Genomic DNA, 20,219 nt, shown 5'->3' with positions numbered 1-20,219 from the left:
CAATTTTAATTTAATTTTCACTTTTAACTTTTAGAATTATTTTAATCTTTAGAGATAAATTTCATTTATTAATTTAATTTTGGCTTAAATAATATTTTGCGTTGATTTTAATTTAATTATAATTTATTTTAAAATTTATTTAGCGGATTTTACTTTTGCTTTTAATCATTAATTTGATTTTAAATTAATTTTAATTTTATAAATTTTATTTTAATTTTGACTTAAATTATTTAATATGTTAATTTATAATTTTAACCTCCTTTGATTTTAATTTTAAATTGTTTTATATTTCGGAAAATTATCTCAATCTTAAATTTTAATTAGATTATTCTTAACCTCGATTTTATAAATTTGGTTATTAAATAAATTCGATCATTAATTAATAAATCTAATGATTGGAAGAAGGAACCTGGCCAGTGCCTAGTTATGCCAAAAAATGTCGCAATTATACAGTATTAATGCGGTATTTTTTCAGCATTTTTTCGGTTGTTTTGGTCAGTTTTTTTATCGAAAAATTACGGAACATTTACCGTAAGAATGCGATACATTTACGCTAAAAATTTAGAATATTTACGCTGAAAATGCGGCATATTTACGGTAATAAGGCGGTAAAATGATTGTATTAAAACCATATTTAAAAAATGGTGTAAAATTAAATAACGCTCGGACTGGGATTCGAACCCAGAACCTCCTGGGGACATGTCGGCTACTCTACCATTTGAGCTACCCGGTCTATACCATATTGTTTTTTTTGCTTATTCTATATACAATAAGCCACACCGTCCATCTTACGATAAGCATATTTAAAATTAAATAATATAATTATATATGTGAATTAATATAACTTTTCGATTTTAGAAAATTTGCAATTTTCTAAATGAGAAATTAAAAATTGAAATTAAAATTAAAATATATTTACTTAACATATGTATTATTTTATATTAATTACTGCTAAATACCTAATTAAAAAATAATGTTCTACATATTTTTTATTCAAAAACAGTATTTGTTTTTACAAAGTAGCGATGGAGAATAAAGAGCAAAATTTGAAATTTTTCATTTTATTCATTTCTAACATAGAAGTGAACTAAAAATAAAACTAAATCTTTAATAATTGTCCATTATGTCAGAAAATATTCGGCAAAATTACTGTATTATTACGGTAATTATTTGGAATTTTTTGGGTAAAATTTGGGCATTAATGCGGTAATTGTATAGTATATTTTTGGTAACTGTACAGCATAAGTGCAGTATATATACTGGATAACTACAGTATAAAACTGGCCAAAACAACTATAGTTTAGCCGTATTGTTACCGAATTATAACGGTAAATATACGGCATGAGCATAAATGCCGAAAAATTACGGTATTTTTACGGCATTCTCAAAACCGCGAGGGAAATAATCAAGTAAAATTAAATTTAGCACATAATATAAAGTTTTCAACATTCTGAATAATTTTATTTTTTTTTAATTTTTTAATAATTTGACCTGATAAATTTGAAGCTATTTTATTGATCAATATCAAAATTTAATTAGAAAAATCAGTAAACTCAAATAATATATTTATAAATATCGTTAAAAAATTAAAAAATAACTTCCAAAATTTATGTTAGATCAATTTTTTGAATTCGACTTTACTACACAGAAAAAAAAAATAATTTGAATCAAGAAAATAATTTGTAAGAATTTAATCTTCTCGATTTGAGTAGAAAAATTCTTAAAATAATAAATTTTTCTTGATTTAAGTTAATTTGACTTGATTCAAAATTTTTTCGCCTTGATACAAGAAAATTAAACTTTTCAAAATTATTTTCTTGAATAATAAATTTTTTTTTTTAATTCAAGTAAATTTTTTCTCTTCAGTATATGAAATTTAAAAATTTTCAAAATAATCGGCAGATTTTTCCAACCTAAAAAGCTAAAGAATACACAAGAATTTCTGATTGCAATAGTAATATCGAATAACTTTCAGGGACGTGAAGAAATAAATAAGGGTCAAGGTAATGGAAGTGTGTTAAGAATGAGAATTATTTCATGTTTGGAATGAAAAATGTAGCAGGGTAAGAGAAAGCTAACTTATTAGTAATGAAAGATACCGTGTAGCAGTATTGACTGCAGCAGTCACATCCGGTATTATATGCTAGTGATAGAAACAGGTTCAAATAAGTGGTGCACTTCGTGGCGGGCTTCGGTCGACGGGGGCGTGCGACTGAGGGAGTTTACGTCGACAGCATACGGTAAACCCCTGGAATTGTTGCTACCTCGTGCCTCCAGAGACTGTGCTGGGTATTGAAAATTACATCTTACCCTCCTATGCTTGTTACCAAAACTATTCTACTTGGTATAGTTGGTGATAAGTAACTTTACAACTGTATTTGTCCATGATACTACGCTTCACGTACTTAATACTTGCATGCTATTTACCCACGTCACACAATTAGTTATTTACTTTTTTAATTATTTTTATTCCAAAAAGTATATACAAATTTTTTTAATTTCTTTGGAAGACATCAAAAATTTTTAACTTCCTGCTAAGAAAATCGAAGATTTTCAAAAATCGGGAAGTTATTGTTTTCACCCCGTTTTGCAAAAATCGAGTTTTCATCAGATCTCGACGTTTGAAGGTCATAGGAAGCTTCCCTGACTATCCCCACGAGGTTGTCACGGTGTCTGTATGTGTGTGTGTGTGTGTGTGTGTGTGTGTGTGTGTGTGTGTGTGTGTGTGTGTGTGTGTGTGTGTGTGTGTGTGTGTGTGTGTGTGTGTGTGTGTGTGTGTGAAAGTATGTGAACCGCTTATAACTTTTGAACGGCTTGACCGATTTCATCGCGGTTGGTGCCATTCGAAATAGCTTGACCAAACTTAGATTTTGAAAACTATTTGGACCGATTCAGATCAATAGATTTTGAGAAATCTTCAAAAAACTGAAAAAAATTTTTTTTTCAAATGTGGTTTTTTTGGAATAACTTTTAAACGGCTTAAAGGTTCAATTCCAAAAACTAATCAGCTCTTAACCTCAAAAAACCACGTCGATTGCCACCAGTCCGGTCGAAATCGGTTGATTCATTCGAGAGATATCGTGAACGAAAGAAAACCGAAAAAAGGGTTTTTTCGAAATAACTCCAAAATTCCTAGCGCGATCAATTCAAAATTTGAGATTCTTTGTGAGGCTTGAAAAACTGCGTCGAATGCTTCTAACCGCGTAAAAATCGGTTTATTCATTCAAAAGTTATTGTGGTTTAAAAATTCAAAAAATAGTGTCTTATCAAATCTCTATCAGACTTTTGAGCTCGAAGAGCTTTAAAAGATAGGAAAGCAATCTCTTTGAGCTCGGAGAGCTCAAAATAACCCATAAATTGTATTTTTGAGCTCGAAGAGCTCAAAAACGTCATTGGTGCAATTTTAAGCGCCTAAGTATGGAATTAGCGGGAAGTTGCAGGGATGGCCTTCAGGGTCAACCGTTTTCCTAATTTTTTTATTTACATGCACACATTTTTCACTATGAAAAAAATTGAAATAAATATATCTGACACTTGATCTTGTCGATAATTGATAAAAAGTAGAAATAAAAACACTTGTACTTTGATTTAAAGAAGAATTTAAATTTCGTTAGTCGCAAATAAAAATTTCAATCAATCTTTATTTTCGAGCATAATATAATCTGTCAAAATATATCTTTGTCAACGGCGTAGGTGTCGCGGTTAACGTGTTGAAATGATAAAGCAGTAAAATACAAAAATAAAAATTTATTTTTGAAAAAAATGAACATTAATGTGACAGTAAATTAATTTGTTGAAAATTTATAATTATTTTATTTATTAATTGAAGAAATAAAAATTTTTGGTAATTATTTACAAGTCAACCCATGCTAGCCGTTTTTATAGAATTTAGAGTTTGGTTTATTAATTAATGACAAGGCTCAAGCCAAATGGCAATTTCAATACATAGTAAATAAGATCAAGAGGAGATAAATACAATCGAGAGTACATAAAATAATAAACATTTGATTAACAATAGTAGAAGATACCAATTTATCAGATAATGATTAATTTGGAGCTAATAGTTCAATTTATCTCAATGACTAATCACTATCTCAGATTTATAAATCTGAGAATTCTACTTTTCATTTATCAAGATTCAATAGATAATTATAGACTTGATCTTTAAAAACTTGTAAGCTAGAAGAAATAACAATTTCAGCAGGTAATTCTTCCCAAAGTTTGATCCTGTCACCACAAAGGATTTTATGTATTTTTCAAAAAAAAATATATCAAAAACATCAAATAAAGATAAAATAAACATTTTATCCAAAAACATGAGAGCCAAAATTTTTTCCAACTTTTAAAAGCAAAAAAGCTATCGAAATCTTTATTTTTTCATTTCACGACATTTTTTATCATAAATGCGCGGTGAATACAAGCAGAATAAAAAAAAATTAGAAAATGTTAATTTTTCACCTAGTTATGGCCCAAAATGGAGTTGACCCGACTTGTAAATAATTACCAAATTTTTTTCACAGTAACTTTCTTGTTTAAAGATTTTTTTTTTCCAAACAAAAAAAATTACTGTGAGTATTACTCAATCTCAAGTGTGATATAATCTTTTTTTTTTTTTTGTAAATGTATTTATCATTTCGAAAAAGAAAACGACAACTGTATAGGTTTTGTACTAAGTCGATTACTTATCTGAGTGTATCGCGATCACGTTGATATTGATTTTCAAATTGGGTAATAAATAAAATTTGTATGAAGGGTGACTACAGAATAGCGCAAGCGAGATCAAGCGAGGGGTCTCGACACTAACTTAATCAGGATAACTTCCCTCGACTTAATAAACCTGTCTCAATTTTTGCCTCATTAACGTCTTTCATAGCCTCGACAAATTTTTCAGTCAATTTCCGTAATTTTAATATAATTTTAAATACAATTTGAAATTACCAACTTGTGAAATTTTAACTTGATTTCATTTCATTATTATATACATGTATACTGTGAGTATGTAAGTTTAACGAGCTCAAATATGTATTTAAGACTATTTTTCACCTTAAGAACATATAGGACAGGATAAATATTTAAATTTTGCATAAGATACTGGAACGCTTTTTGATAAAGTAATTATAATTATTTATGCCAAATTTAATGATTTTTTATTCAATAATTATGAAAGCAAAAATCATTAAACTTTGCAGGAATATGTAAATAACCTATGTAAAAAAGTGATTTCGTAAGGAAATCCTGAAGAATTCAGGATAGAGTCATGAAAAATGATCATCGGTAGGTAATTAATAAAGTAATAATACATAGATTCACGAAATCATGATATGTTGATTAATTCATTGCAGACTTCTCAAGATTTATCAGAAACTTCCGGAGGAATCTCGACAGAAACTCTGCGAAATTTTTCTAGAATCCTTGCGGAATTGAGACTAGAAGCTAGACTGGCAGAGTTCCACAGAATTTTTTCCAGGATCCCTCCGGATTATCTCGAGAAACCTTAAAAAATGTAATAAATTAATCAATGACATATCATGATTTCACAAATCTGTATTACTGTTTTATTAATTTTCTATCTATGACCATTTTCTATAATTTTATCCTGGGAATTCCTCTGGAATTCATATTTGTGTCAAAATATACATTCCTCAGAATTTCTCTGCGGAATCACTGGAGGAATTCCACAACTTTTTTATACGGGTATAGTCCTTCGTAAATTAATTCTTTTATTTTTAAATTTAATAATTGAAAAAAAATAACGAAATGATAAATAAATAGGTAGTGTTCACGCGTAAAACAACCTTATCTCAGGACCCATTACATAATCAAGTAAATAATCTTTACTATAAAAAAATTACTAATAAACGTGTAACCAAAATAATCTTTGAGATTGATTTAATTTTTTGGTTATTCTTTATTTTAGTTTAGATTACTTATTAGACAGAATTATTAAAATGCAGCTAAGTTAGGATAGAAAACTAATTATGAACAAAAAATTTAATTCACTATACTGTTATGTAGGCCGCAAGAGAGTGCCAAAAATAAATTATCTGTAGTTTAATTTTTTTAAGCAGTGTTTAGAGTATTTTCAGTTAGTCTGATAACCTCCTTCAATGCATTTTAAATATGTTTCAAATAAACAAACCGATATATTCAATTGGCATTTGTTGTCACTGGTCCAGACTGAATTATCGAAACCAGACTGTTCTACACAGAAAAAAAGGTTCACTTGAGCCAAGAAAATATTTTTCTTTTTAATTATTTTCTTGAGCGAAAAGAATTTTTTTTTTTTTGACACAAGAAATTTCACTTATACCAACAAAATTAATTCTCTTGCTTTAAGAAATACGTATCTTGATCCAAGAAAATTTATTTAAATCAAGAAAATCTTTTGAGAAAATTCAGCCTCTTGCTCCAAAAAATTTAGTTCTTGATAGAAGTAGATTTTCTTGTATTGAGAAAATTTCTCTCTTGCTCCCAAAAATTAAATATCTCGATAGAAGTAAATTTTGATTAATATTTTATTGATTAACATGTCAAATGGGAAGATCAAATAATATTGAATCATTTGTTTTCCATTCAATATGTATAATTACACGCTAAAATAATATAAAATGGGTATCAAATAATCAAGAGAAAAATTTTCTCAAGATGAGAAAATTTTTTCTCAGCTGAAGTGGGTGGCGCTGCTTCCCTAAAGTATCTAAAAATCTTGATCAAATTTAAAAATTTATTGTATCAAGTATTTATGATAATTTGAATCTGAACAAAAACAGTTTCACTGTAAAAAAATCGCGCCAAGTCCACGTTCATAAAACTATTAAGAAAAAAAAATTTGTTTTTTTCTTTACAAAAAGATATAAAATAAAAAAATTAAAAAATCCAAGTAACCGATATGATTGTTTATGATTTTCGGAAATTAAAAAAAATTTTGTTGTAAATTTAAAAATTAAAAAAAAAATTTTGTAACGTATTTAGTGTGCGCGGTTGTAAAATATTTTAATACTTTTAATGAAATTCGTAAAATCTATTTACTAGACTTTAAAAAAATTGAAATACACAATGACGCACACCAAGTACGTTCCAAAAATTTTTAAAATTTTTAAATTTACAACAAAATTTTTTTAATTTCCGAAAATCATAAACAATCATATCGGTTACTTGATTTTTAATTTTTTTATTTTATATCTTTTTGTAAAGAAAAAAACAAATTTTTTTTTCTTAATAGTTTTATGAACGTGAACTTGGCGCGATTTTTTTACAGTGAAACTGTTTTTGTTCAGATTTTAGTATTTTTTGTAATTATAATAAAAATTTACAATTGGTACTAACTTAAATCTCGCGTTGGCTGTATTTTTTATAGCAAACTATCCTCTTGAAGCTAGTTTATGTAAAAATAATTCCAGCGCACCCTGGCGGGTGTAGATGCAAGCTGTGAAATATCTTTTTTTAACTGTAGTTTCCCATCTAATGAAGGATTACTATGCATTCTCGAATTATTTAGTCTGTGGCAGATCACTTTGCCCATCGATAAAAAGTCAGGATCGAAATTTTTGCGTTGCTATAGTTTGTGCTGATTAAATTTAATAATTTCAAGTAGATTAATTGTTATAAGTGAATATAATTAATTAATAACAGTAAAATAAAGTATGAATTACTGTTATAATATACAATTTAGGAAAAAAAGTATCGTAGAATTAAATAAAATTTTGCAACCTCAAAATACCGTTCTGCTTACAGTAAACATAGTCGGTAGTCTGGCGCTCCGTTGACAACGGATTTGAACGGAACTTGGCGCCAGATTCTACCGAATCTGTGGATTAAGAAAAAATTACTTCCACCAAGAATATAATTTCAAGAAAAATTTTTACTTCAACCAATACAACTTCGGTCTTCCTTCAGGCACCCGAAAATTTCTTGGGCCAAGAATTTTGTTCGTAACAAAACTTATTTTTTCAATTTCTTGGTAGAATTTTTTTTTTATTTTCAAAAAATATTCTATGGATAGTTTTATTTATGATTGCCATTCAAATTAACCTCAACAAGGTGGCACTTACTTCAAACAAAAGCTACAAGTTTATTAATTTTCCTAGATAAAAACATTTTTATTTAAAAAAAAAAAAAATAAAAAATAGAATGCCTGAAAAAGTAAGTCTCTTAAGGCTTCAGCGTCACAAGTAAAAAAAAAAAAACGTCCTGTCACTTCCCATATTAAGTGCAGGCTGCTACCATTCAGGACACCCATGGGGTTTGAGTGTAGGGTTGTAGGGACGTATTTAAATAAAACATTGGATCGCATTGCAATTTACTCTTACCCCCTCTTTTTCCATCTACTCCGCGGCATCCATATCCTCAGGCACCCCAGGTACCTGTGTTGCTGTAGATAAACAAATTAAGCTGCAGATAGAAATTGTATGTGTAGGCACAATGCGACAGACTGGACGTAGCTAATATTCTCCATGCATGCAGAATAGAAGAAAAAAGACCGCTGCAGAGGATGATCATTAGCCATCGATCAATGATCTATCAACACTAGGATGAAGTTTACTTTTTATCGGAATTTGATGTAAGTAAAAACATTTCCACTTGCATCAGGGTTCGTATATCTTTGAAAATATCATTAGTTGACAATATACAACGTCAATTTTTTGAAAAACGTCAATAATTAAAACTTTACACTATATCTTGTAAACTAATGATATTTTTAAAGATATAAGCTCACCTTGATATTATACTTATCAAGGCCTTTCATTTGAGTACCCACATGAATTTTTTATATATTTCATATATTTAACAAATATCAGAAATATCATATATCGTCGTTCTAATTAGCAAATTGTCTAACTCCATTTTAGAGAATCTTCTACTTATACGAAAAAAACAATTCGTTCAAAATTTATTATCACTTTAAAAAACCATTTAATATCATTATTATCTAATAGAGATATAATATTTAGGTTTGAATCATTCAAATAATTTATAATTCGATTATGGCTACATCAAAATGTTAAAAAATCACCCTCTAAAAAAATAAGGAGTTAGACAAATTGCTAATTAGACCATCGATATGTATAAAATATATAGAAAATTCATGTGGGTATTTAAATAAAAGGTCTCAATTAGTATGGTATCAAAATGAGCTTATTTTTTAAAAATTTTAATTATAAAGAAATTACAATGTATCTTCTCAGCTAATAATATTTCTAAAGATCTAAGCTCATCTTGATGTTGCACTCATTGAGACCTTTCATTTGAGTACCCACATGAATTTTTTGTATATTTTATATGTTTCACAAATATCAGAAATATCATATATATAAAGTATATAGAAAATTGATGGGGATACTCAAATGAAAGATCTCAATGAGTGTAACATCAGGATGAGCATGTATGTTTAGAATCATCAATAATTAAGAAATTACATTGTATCTTGTCACCTAATGATAATATTAAAGATTTAAGCTCGCCCTAATGTTACGCTCATCGAGACCTTTCATTTGAGTACCTACATGATTTTTTTTATATATTTTATATATTTCAAGAATATCAGAAATATCATATATTTCAAATATATAAAAAATTCATGTCGGTACTCAAACGAAAGGTCTCGATAAGCGTAACATCAGAATCAGCTTATATCTTTAACAATGTCAATAATTAAGAAATGACCCTGAATCTCGTCACCTAATGGTATTTTCCAAAATTTAAGCTCATCCTGATGTTACACTCATTGAGACCTTTCATTTGAGTACCCACATGAATTTTTTGTATATTTTTTATGTTTCATAAATATCAGAAATATCATATATATAAAATATATAGAAAATTGATGGGGATACTCAAATGAAAGATCTCAATGAGTGTAACATCAGGATGAGCATGTATGTTTAGAATCATCAATAATTAAGAAATTACATTTTATCTTGTCACCTAATGATAATATTAAAGATTCAAGCTCGCCCTAATGTTACGCTCATCGAGACCTTTCATTTGAGTACCTACATGATTTTTTTTATATATTTTATATATTTCAAGAATATCAGAAATATCATATATTTCAAATGTATAAAAAATTCATGTGGGTACTCAAACGAAAGGTCTCGATAAGTGTAACATCAGAATCAGCTTATATCTTTAACAATGTCAATAATTAAGAAATGACCCTGAATCGCGTCACCTAATGGTATTTTCCAAAATTTAAGCTCATCCTGATGTTACACTCATTGAGACCTTTCATTTGAGTACCCACATGAATTTTTTATATATTTTATATATTTCACAAATATCAGAAATATCATACACATAAAATATATAAAAAATACATGTGGGTACTCCAATGAAAGGTCTCGATGAGTGTAACATCAGGATGAGCTTACATTTTTAAAAATGTCAATAATTAAGAAATAATACTGAATCTCGTCACCTAATCATCTTTTTCAAAATTTAAGCTCATCCTAATGTTACACTCATCGAGACCTAAAAGGTCAATTAGTTAAGAAAGTACAGTGCAATTTAACAAATATGTTGTGAACTATATTGACATTTTTAAAGATATAAGCTCACCCCGATATTATACTCATTGAGACCTTTCATTTGAGTACCCAGATTAATTTTTCATATATTTTATAAATTTCACAAATATCAGAAATATCATATATTTACAATATATAAAAAATTCATGTGGGTACTTAAACGAAAGGTCTCGATGAGTGTAACATCAGGATGAGCTCATATCTTTAACAATGTCAATAATAAAGAAATGACATTGTATTTTTTCAACTGATGTTATTTTTAAAGATATAAGCGCATCTCGATACTGGCTAAGAACTCCACAACAACATAAATAAATCCATAAAATTAAAATACTTCTCCATAAAAAAATAAATATTTAAATTTAAAGAAATGCAAACATGTGCATTGTTCAGAAAGAGAATGAAAGTTCATGTGAGCAAGAACATTAATATCAAACCATCGAAAATCTCTATGATCATGTATTCTCTTTTACGTTACTGCATGATAGCACTGGAGACTAAATCTCAAGAGAATCAAAAGTCAATAAAAGTCAAATTTCGTATTTTAGATCACAAGTATGTACTTGTTATACACTTGCGGAAAAAAGTAAGGTCGTTTTAAACAATCACGTTATCTTAATCATTTAAGGTGACTAATATCAATCGAAAATTCTCAATTTCTTATCTTTGATATTTTTAAAGGTGAGTTTAACCTACCGGAATTTATTACGGTCCAAGAATTTCGGACGTCAGATCAGTGAAGACGAAGGCAAATACCAGAGTACAGTTAACAGTATTTACCTTCGTTGGGATAGTGAAGTCAGAGATACACGTATGTACATGCACGTTACGTCGAAAGCAGAGGAAGCTCCTTCGCGATAACATTTTCTCTTGTCTTTCCCTACATTCGTTTTAAAAAAGGGAGTCTAGCACTATAGACTTAGTTACGATCTCGGTTTCTCAAGTTAAATAGTATAATAGCCAATTTAAAGTGCCCTCGAATCTTTTTTTAGTTTGAGGTAGACTATCAAGATTAAAAGATTATAGAAAACATGTGCATTGAAAAATTATTGCTTTGAAATCACTTTTAGATTTTTATGCTTGAGTACTGAAAAAAAAAAACGATTAAAGAAAATTATTTTTCAAAATTCACTCTTATTTTTTTATATTTAGTTTTCTTAAAAAGTCAAAATTTGAAGATACAAAAAAATATTTTTTATCCAAAAATTTTACTTATTTAATTTAAAACAAAGCTCTCTTCGATTTTCTAATAAGACAATTTATATGATACCCAAAAATTTATTTTTTTAAAAAAGATTTTTTAAGAAAAGCAGCACTATTTATTTATCATTTCGTTTTATTTATTTATTTATAAGTCGCTATATGACTACCAAGGTCTTCAGCGACTACTGTACAATTAATTTTGATGGATTATTTACATTAAAAATTTTAATAAGAGACTCGATTTGTTAACAATTTGAATTTTGTACTTTGACTAATTAACTGCACTGATAAAAGGATTTGTTTATAGTTAAAAATATTTGTTAATATTTAACAAATCATTTATTAGAGACCACTTTTTAGTCCTTAACAAATATTTCTTAGTATTTAAAAAGATTTATTAATATTTAATAAATGAATATCAGATTTATTAAATACAAACAAATCATTTTAAATACTAAGAAATATTTGTTTGATACTAAAAAATGGTCTCTAATAAATGATTTGTTAACTATTAACAAATATTTTTTTAATACAAATAAATCCTTCTATCAGTGTGATATTGACTTTATAAGTCTGTTTGACTTAATATTTTCATCTATGGTTAAATCTGGTCGATAAGCTTAGCAAGTTGAAGGAACTGAATTACAAAAGCATCACTAGTGTGTGAAAAAGTAAGTAATAATTTTTAATAATTTAAAAAAAATTTTTTATCGAGTCGGTCCTTAGAAAGTACCTCTAAAACATGACAAACTAACATATTTTTTTATACAAGAAACTTTAATGGAAATTATGTCTATTTTTTGTGTCTGAACACGGAAATAGTCATTTTTAAACAATTATTAGACAACCTATGTCTAAGCTTATAAAAAGAAATGAAATTAACTTGAATCAAAACGGAAAATTATTGAATCAAGTAAAATTTACTTAAACCAAGAAAAATTTATAAGTTTAAAAATTTTTCTATTCAAAATAAAAAGATAAAGTTCTTAAAAATTATTTATTTCACTGGAAAAAATTTTGCGTCATTTCGTCAAAAAATTTTGTGTTAAATATTTAACACTTTAATGTATAAATTTAGCATTTATTCACGCAAAAAAGAAAATTGTAAAAATTACATTATAAATAGTAACAAACGTCGCTTCGTATAAAAAACTAGAATAATTGCAGTTTGAAATAACATTTTTATAAATTCAAACTTTGAATGTTAATTTTCAGAGCTTTCAATGTAATATTTACATTTTTCAATGTAATTCTTATAAAATCTGTAATAATTACAATCTGAAACTGTAATTTTTCCAGTTTTTTATATGAAGCGCCCGTTACATTATATAATACAATTTTTCCATTTTTCTTTTTTCTGTGTTCTGTTAAATCAACACAAAACAGTGTTAAATATTAAACACAAAATTTTTTGACGCATTGACACAAAATTTTTTACTGTATAGATTCAAGTTAATTTTTCTTTCTGTATACAAAAAAAAAAAAAAATTAAATTGAATGAAAAGAAAAATTTTTGAACCAAAAAAAAAACAATTTTGAAAAGTTTAATTGTCTTGAATCAAGACAAAAAATTCTTTAATCAAGTAAAATTTACTTAAACCAAGAAAAATTGATTAGTTTGAATATTTTTCTATTCAATTCATGAAGATCAAGTTCTTAAAAATTATTTACTTGATTCGTTAATTTTTTTTTCTGTACACTATCAAAAATTTGTGGAGTGAACGCGGAGTGAATGAAGAGTGAATGGTTTTTAATTGATTCACTCCCGGCGGGAGTGATATTTACTCCGAGAAGGAGTTAATTTTTATTAATAATAAAATTCACTCCGCATTCACTCCCAAAATAAATGAATTTAGAAATAAATAAATTTTTGTAAAGAAAATATTTTTATAAATCCTTTTTATATTTAATTATTAAAAATTTAATTTATTATTTTTAATGATATTTCATTTTAATTATTATTGTAATGTTTTTATTTATTTTTTTTTATAAATTAATTATAATTAAAAATTGTCAAAAAAATATGTAGATATATATATATATATATATATATATATATATATATACCGAGTGTCCCAGAAGTAACGGACGTCATTGTAGCATCTGATAAACAAAATAATTCTGAGACGAAAACTGCTTAGCCATTTTTTAATCAGACGCATAGATAATTAATTATTAATTAAAATAACATCCTTTTATGCGTTAGAGAGGGAGCGCTAGTGTCAAGTCAAGTGCATTCCAACGAAGACGCTTGCACGTGTGAATGTGTAAGTAAATATGTGTGACTACGTTAGCTATAGAAACTAGTTAGTCATACAGTTAGTTGTGTTTTTGTTTGGCACATACTTTACTGGACACTGGCGCTCTCTCTCTAACAAATAAAGAGACGTTATTTTTAATTAATAATTAATTATCTATGCGGTTAATTGAAAAATGGCTAAGGACTTTTCGTCTCAGAATTATTTTTTTCATCAGATGCTACAATGGCGTCCGTGACTTTTGGGACACCCTGTATATATATATATATATATATATATGCTATATATATATATATATATATATATATATATATATATACTAGCGGAGCCGACAGACGTTGTCTTGTAAACACGTCTTAAATTTAGAAATTTTAGAAATGAGCTTGTATAGTTAAAAACATCATTAGTTAACAATATGCAATGGGCATTTTTCAATAATTAACATTTTCGTAAATATAAGCCCATTCTGATTTTATACTCATCAAGAGCTTTCATTTGAGTACCCACATGCATTTTTGATATATTTTATATATTTATATATTTCACAAATACCATATATATAAAATATATAAAAAATGTTATGTGGGTACTCAAATGAAAGAACTCGATGAGTGTAACATCGGAATGAGCTTATATCTTTCAAAATTTCAATAATTAAGAAATGACATTGTATCTTGTCAACTATAATGATATTTTTAAAGATATAAGCTCATCCCAATGTTATACTCATCAAGACCTTTCATTTGAGTACCCACATCAATTTTTCATATATTTTATATATTTATATATATTATATATATGTATAGATGAAAAATATATCAAAAATGCATGTGGGTACTCAAATGAAAGCTCTTGATGAGTGTAACATCGGAATGAGCTTATATCGTTAAAAAAATACATTATCAACCGTTAATTATTATCATTTTCATAAATATAAGTCCATTATGATTTTATACTCATCGAGACCTTTCATTTGAGTACCCACATGAATTTTTTCATATATCTTATATATATATGATATTTATAAAATACATGAAAAGTGCATGTGGGTAGTCAAGGTCAACAACAATTTATAAATAAAAAATCTATTAAATAAACATTTTCTCGTGGACAGAATTGTGAATCTAAAACCATTCTGGAATCCACCGGAAGACACACAAAAAATTTCATTAAAATCGGTCCAGCCGTTTAGGAAGAGTTCAGTGACAAACACACGCACAGAAGAAATATATATATAAAAATTAATTTTGAGATTTTTTTTGTAGAACGAAAATTCATCCTTATGTTATTTATTTTAAAAACTCCGAACGCGGATGTTTTTCGGTGTGAAATTCGAAATCACTCCGAAATCACTCTAAAATTACTCCGCAAATAAAAACTCTGGATTAACTCCCTACGCGGAGTGATTAATTACTTCACTCCGGAACTCCGAGTAATGGGAGTGAAAATCACTCCCGATTCACTCCGGATTTTTTACAGTGTATACACACTTGTCGACAATTTAAATCAATAATTGTATGCTTTCAATATTAAGTATACATTAATGTGATAGATTAGTACACTTTACTCCTTGGTAATGTTAATGGAAGAAACCCATTATATGGTGGTTAATTAAAGTTGTTTGTCAGAGGAAAATACCCTTCACAGCATACTCTATGGAATTTTATAGACGATTTATCTTATAAGTAATTAAATCGTGCCTCGCTGTATGCTTAAGCTGTCTATCCGAAGATAACTTTCGAAATAATTGATCGTCAAATAAAATAATTATTTCAGAATCCAAAATAGATCAAATTAAAAAGAAAGAGACATATCTTGTGCTTTTAGGTCTGACTTCAAATTATCTTATTTATTTTGAACTTTTCTTCCCAATATCTCTCATTTTGATAACCCGAGTGTTTGTTTTGAATACTTTCAAATTCTTTGTAATAAATGATGACGTTATAGGGGATATACATAGAGAAGACAAGGAAAAGAGAGGGGAAAACTAAAGGGCAGAAGTATGGGAGGCTTACATGAATGTTAAAATAAGTTCGAAATTGTCGCGGACAAGTTCAGTCCCGGGAGACGACCCGTCGAGTAATTCCGCAAAACTAGCAGTTTCGACCCTGTTGGTTTGCTTACAGAGTTCTTGTCGTCGCGAAATCTTCTACGATACCAAGTTGCTCTTGACGATCTATTTAAAATTTTTTTGTTTTATAATTTTTATAGGAATAGAAAAGCTATTACTTTTAGCGATAAAGTTATCATGAAAGTAATTTTTATTAGAAATATTCTTTACAGTTTTATATCCGTCCGAATATTTGACATTCAAGATTAAGGTAGTTGTCGTGGTTGTTGTGGTAGTTATCGAGAGACCACCTATATAACCCGAGATAAATTCTCTTTATATTTTTAAAAATATCTATAATTAAGAAATTACACTGTATCTCGTCACCTAATGATATTTTTAAAGATATAAGCTCATTCCGATTTTACCCTTATCAAGACCTTTCATTTGAGTACCCACATGAATTTTTTGTATATTTTATATATATGATATTTCTTATATTTGTGAAATATATAAAATATATGAAAAATTCATGTGGGTATTCAAATGAAAGGTCTCGATGAATGTAACATCAGGACGAGCTTATATCTCTAAAAGTATCAATAATTAAGAAATGACACTGTATCTTTTTACCTAATGATATTTTTAAAGATATAAGCTCATCCTGATGTTACCCTTATCAAGACCTTTTATTTGAATACCCACATGAATTTTTTATCTATTTTATATATTTCACAAATATCAGAAATATCATATATATTAAATATATAAAAAATGCATGTAAGTACTCAAATAAAAGGTCTCGATGAAGGTAACATCAGGATGAGCTTATATCTTTAAAAATAATAATAGTTGAACAATTACATTGTATCTTGTCACTTAATGATAATATTAAATACTAAATTATTTAACAACTTGGTGGATTGTCCTCAATTGCTATCACTGTTTAAATTTAAGATACCAGTCTTAGGTATGAGAAATCAAACTCCAATGTACATACCTATTGCTAAATCTAACTTATCTCAGGCAGCGCCAATATATCGCATCTCTAATACAGTGAATCGCTTTTATCAATGGGAAACTGCACTTGATATGTTGAATTGTCCTAATGGCTATGTAACTGCGTTACTTGGCAAATTAGCAACTAAGTGGCGTTAAAGATGTGCAATTATGAATTAATAGTTAATAAGTAATTTTTAATAGGTAATAATTAATAAGTAATAAGCAATAATTACTCAGCAATTTTTATGAGTATAAATGAATGAAATCACTATGCTAGCTATAAGTCATCTTGTTATACATCAAAAATTTATTTTTCTTATGTACGAACGATTGTATTATTAACCCTGTTAATGGCCTAGGCTGTTGGGTTTGTTTATTGAAATAAAATAAAATAAAATAAAATAAAATATTAAAGATTTAAGATAGTTGTGTCGCGGTTAAGGGGTTATACGCAGTTGCAAAGCTAAAAAAACAACATTTTTTTATGAATTTTTTCTAGACACAGTTTTTAATTATCAATAACAAGTGATGGTTATTTAAATAAAGCCTACTTTCAAGAATACAATAGCGCGTCAATCATGTAAAAATATAAATGTGCACCGCTCCTGTAGAAGATGTTCTGAACGACCTCTAAAAAAAAGGCGCTTGGCGGTGATCTCCATTTCGGGGGTTTGGATTATCTGAAATCAAAAAATATGGTGAATTCTTTTACAGGATAGATTAATGCAGGTATTGGACGAAGGAATAAGATTCAAAAAAATTATTACTATTTTTTTTTTAACAATTTGGAAAATTGTTTTCAACAAAACGAAAATTTTTTACAAATAGACACCATTTTGTCAAAAATCAAAATTTTTCTTATTCCTTCGTCCAATACCAGCATTAATCTATCCTGTAAAAGAATTCACCATATTTTTTGATTTCAGATAATCCAAACCACCGAAATGGAGATCACCGCCAAGCGCCTTTTTTTTAGAGGTCGTTCAGAACATCTTCTACAGGAGCGGTGCACATTTATATTTTTACATGATTGACGCGCTATTGTATTCTTGAAAGTAGGCTCTATTTAAATAACCATCACTTGTAATTGATAATTAAAAACTGTGTCTAGAAAAAATTCATAAAAAAACGTTGTTTTTTTAGCTTTACAACTGCGTATAACCCCTTAAGGCATACCGTCAGAAAATTCTAAATTTTTGTATACTTATTAAGGACATGATGATACAATCACCCTGAAAATTTGAAGTCGATTGACCACCTATAACCCGAGATGAATTCAATTAAAAATTGAATATTTAACATTGATTGCATACGCTCTCTGCACTGATAGAAGGATTTATTTGTATTAAAAAAATATTTGTTAATAGTTAACAAATCATTTATTAGAGACCATTTTTTAGTATCAAACAAATATTTCTTAGTATTTAAAATGATTTGTTTGTATTTAATAAATCAGATATTCATTTATTAAATATTAATAAATCTTTTTAAATACTAAGAAATATTTGTTAAGGACTAAAAAGTGGTCTCTAATAAATGATTTGTTAAATATTAACAAATATTTTTAACTATAAACAAATCCTTCTATCAGTGTGCAGTTCTGTACCAGTTTCTTAGTTATAAAAAAAAACTAACTGTAAGAAACTTTCAAAAAACTGACAATCTTTTAATGTATTGGTTGTAAGTTTAAAAAAAATAAAAAAAAATTTTTGACCGTATAATCTATACTAATATTATAAAGAGAAAAGATTTGATTGTTTGTTTGTTTGTTTGTTTGTTTGTTTGCATTGAATAGGATCCGAAACTACTGAACCGATTTAAAAAATTCTTTCATTGTGGGAAAGCTACACTATCTCCTGGTGACATAGGCTATATTATATTATAATTAATTTTGAAACTTTCGTTGAATACCCGTGCAAAGCCGGGGCAGACTACTAGTTATTTATAAATAACAGATTAAAGTTTAACAATTTATGAAAAAGTATATATCTACGGAGTCGGACAGAAACAATTATATGGGTTGCATCTCCACGGGTACAGTCTTGCGTAAAAATTATGGATTACTTAGCTACAAGCTCATATACTTTTGCGGCGTGTATAATCTCTAATTTTTTGACAATATTGTACCATGACAACTACCTTAATGTAAGCGTATTATGGTTGATCGAACACAATATATTAATCATCTATATTTTCAATACTCACTAAAAAAATATTTAAAAAAATTGAAATTTTTTTATGCTGACAAAAAATCTTTTTTCAAAATTTCATGACCAAAAAAATTTTTTACGATAATTGAATTTTTTTTTTATATTGATAAAATACATAATTACTTTCCTAGATAATAATTAAAATTATTCTGAGCTGGTTATATTTATATTCTTCGATTTTTGGCCATAACATCCATGTCAAGAATAATAAATTTATCATTAAAAATGTAATTATTACCAGAATTTTCTTTAAAACAACTCCTGTCGATAAATAACTCAAATAATAATAGAATTTCTGAAATATTCTATATGTATGTGATATATTTTGCTACTTCGAGATTCGTAAATCTCATTAAAGTCACTGATGCATGCTTCTACTTTCCAGTATTCGCACTCGAGATCGACTGGCTTGACTGTATTAAGATGACCAAATCTCCGTGATATTACTCAGATGTTATTCAAACTACTGCTTTAATACTGTCCATATCAATCATAATGTTAGTTATTTTAATCTAAAAAAATTATTTTTTATAGCAAAACAAATTTCTGTTGTTGGATATAATTAAATATTAATATTTTGAAAATATTTTTATTAATAAAATTTCACTTTTATATCTTCTTTGATAAAAAAAGTATTTGATTCAAGAAAATTATTTTTTATTTAAGGAAATTCTTTTGAGGAAAAATTTTTGAAAATCCAAAAATACACGACTCATAATGCTCATTTAAATATGAAGTAATAATGAAATAAAAAATGTGAAAAAAAAAAAGATAAAACAGCTGTCTTATAAAGATAATGGTTAGGCGCCTGGTTTTAAACTAAGATTCATTTTTTGTACGTAGAACTCAACAAAATACTAATTGTTTCTATTTATAAATATTTGCCATCTAGAAAAAAAATAAAATTTTGCTTTATTAAATAATGACTTTTGTTAAATTGCACTGTACATTCTTAACTATTGACGTTTTT

At 27.4% G+C, this 20,219-nt stretch overlaps 1 long non-coding RNA gene across 1 annotated transcript; it reads right to left on the bottom strand.

Moving 5' to 3' along the window:
- Positions 1-200: 200 nt before the first annotated feature.
- Positions 201-19,177, bottom strand: LOC123270371. Its single transcript, XR_006510585.1, has 3 exons — positions 18,975-19,177; positions 3,865-3,869; positions 201-220 (listed from the first exon to the last, which is right to left on the bottom strand). It is a non-coding gene; the product is annotated as an uncharacterized LOC123270371 (long non-coding RNA).
- Between the last annotated feature and the right edge of the window lie 1,042 nt (positions 19,178-20,219).

Source organism: Cotesia glomerata, linkage group LG8 (assembly GCF_020080835.1).
Source record: "Cotesia glomerata isolate CgM1 linkage group LG8, MPM_Cglom_v2.3, whole genome shotgun sequence".
Lineage (NCBI taxonomy): Eukaryota > Metazoa > Arthropoda > Insecta > Hymenoptera > Braconidae > Cotesia > Cotesia glomerata.
The sequence above is the reverse complement of the archived record's forward strand: the minus strand, read 5'-3'. Positions and strand labels throughout refer to the sequence as shown.